At 38.5% G+C, this 2407-nt stretch overlaps 1 non-coding gene across 1 annotated transcript; it reads left to right on the plus strand.

The window, feature by feature from the left end:
• Positions 1-1397: 1397 nt before the first annotated feature.
• On the plus strand, positions 1398-1502 carry LOC111819487 (U6 spliceosomal RNA). Its single transcript, XR_002823095.1, has one exon. It is a non-coding gene; the product is annotated as a U6 spliceosomal RNA (small nuclear RNA).
• The last annotated feature ends 905 nt before the right edge of the window (positions 1503-2407 follow it).

Below are 2407 nucleotides of genomic sequence, written 5' to 3' on the forward strand. Positions count from 1 at the left end.
GTAGTCTATCTCTTTCTTTTGTATGTATGCGTAGGTATTCTTTTCTATTTTTAACTCTTTACCTGCAACCGTGAGTAAATAATGTTCTTTCTTCCAAACACCTTTAGTCCAAAGGCTTGGCTGGGGAATCAGACTGTTCTTTGTTTTAGGATGCTGGCTTTTCTGCTTCCAATTCTAAACACCTACAGTGGCAGACCACCAATGAGGACAATACTCCCAGTCGATTTGGATGAATTCTTCTCTTAATCTCTCCCATCTGGGATTTAATGCTAATATGTTTTTAATTCTACAAAGTCAAAATGGTTGGGTAGATTTTCCTTTCTAATTAAGAAAAAGTAAGATTTTTAACTAAAAAATTTCCCCTTGTATTAGGTTTATGCAACATTAAAATATATATGTATTAAATATTAAATATATACATTTATGTGTATATGTATTAAGGAGTCCCTGTGTGGTGCAAATGATTAACATATTTGGCTACTAACTAAAAGGCTCGCAGTTCAAGTCCACCCAGAGGCAGCTCAGAAGAAAGGCTTGGCAATCTACTTCCAAAACACCAGCCATTGAAAACCCCATGGAGCATAGTTCTACTGTGCCACACATGGGGTTGCCATGAGTCAGATTCGACTCCACAGCAGCTGGTTTTATATATGTATTAAATATATACATTAAATGCAACCATACTCTATTTAAGGAGCCCTGGTGGCACAGTGGTTCAGAGCTTGGCTGCTAACCAAAAGGTCTGCATTTTGAATCCACCAGGATCTCCTTGGAAACCCTACAGGGCAGTTCTCCTCTGTCCTATAGAGTCGCTATGAGTTGGAATCAACTCTACGGCAATGGGTTTGTGTGGCACAGTGGTTAAGCACTCGGCTGCTAACCAAAAGGTCAGCTGTTTCAACCCACCAGCAACTCAGTGAGAAAAAGATGTGGCAGTCTGCTTTTGTAAAGATTACAGCCTTGGAAACCCTATGGGGCAGTTCTACTCTGTCCTATAGGGTTGCTATGAGTCAGAATCCACTTGAAGGCACGAGTTTGGTTTTTTTTTTATATTCTATTTAAAAACCATTAACTGGGCCTTTTGTATCTGACCTCCATGCTGATAGCAGCAGCAGGTTTAAGGAGCATCCATCATTCAGTCACTCCCTCAACAAACATTTATTGAATCTCTACAGGGTGCCAGATAGTGTGCTGGGTGTTGGCGATAGAGTGATGTGAAATAGTATTGTCTCCAGAGTAATTCCTGCAACTCCAATCTTGAAAACTAGGAAAGAGGAGACTTTTTTCTTCTTTAAATAAGACTAAAATCATAGCTGGCCTCTATTAAGTGACTTCCACGTAGAGGAACTGTATTAGATGCTGCATATGTTACAGTTCACCCCTCCAAATAATTCTCTGTGGATGCTTGAGCCACACTTATACTAAAATTATGCATTCAGAGAAGACTGGCATGGCCCTTGCACAAGGGTGACATACAAATCTGTGAAGAATTCCAAAAACAAAAGCTAAGAGGAGTGAGAGAATAAGGTGGAGGGAGAGGGATAGAAGCTAAGCTTCTGTCTATCTAGCTGTCTTATATATCTGACTTTGGGATCATGTAAATATTATACATAATTATAAAACAAAATTAGATTTAAAAAGTACAGTCTCCCAATATTGAAAATAAGATAGCAACAACAAAGTTTTGTTTTCAGTTGGTGGCATAACCATAAACCAAAAAACTCATTGCCGCCGACTCGATTCTAACTTATAGCAACCCTATAGGACAGAGTAGAACTGCCCCCCGTAGAGTTTCCAAGGCTATAAATCTTTACAGAAGCAGACTGCCACATCTTTCTCCCATGGAGCTGCTGATAGGTTCGAACCTCTGACCTTTCAGTTAACAGTCGAGCACTTAACCACTGCACCACTAGGGCTTCTCAGCATAACCATCAAGAAGAATTATTCCAAGTGACTTTAACACATTTGAATATGATTGTAGGTAGATATATCCAAGGACCAAAGGAACTACAAATAAATGTTAAAAAAATGTTTCACAATAATCACATTGTTGGTGATAGCATTGGCATTGCTATTCTGAGAGCGCTGTGTGGATAATGCGGGCTAAAGCAAATGAACAATACAAATGTGATAATTTAACTTTTTGTCTCTGGAATTCTTAAGACCTCAGATTCTTGGTGTGCGAGAAAGGAGATACAGATGTACAATATAAGAAACTAAACACAAATCTTATAATCCTAAAATTAAATTGCAAGTATCTTCATAAACTTGTGAGTTATTTTATCTTAAAAAACAAAAACAGGCAGTATTTTCTAGCTCTTTCACTGAAAAGGCCTAAAAACAATAACCAAATGGCCCACTCAATAGCAAGGAGCACCTCTAGTGCCCAGATTATGGTCTCAAAATG

This window comes from Trichechus manatus, unplaced genomic scaffold (genome assembly GCF_000243295.1).
Source record: "Trichechus manatus latirostris isolate Lorelei unplaced genomic scaffold, TriManLat1.0 scaffold00009, whole genome shotgun sequence".
In the NCBI taxonomy this organism is placed as follows: Eukaryota; Metazoa; Chordata; class Mammalia; order Sirenia; family Trichechidae; genus Trichechus; species Trichechus manatus.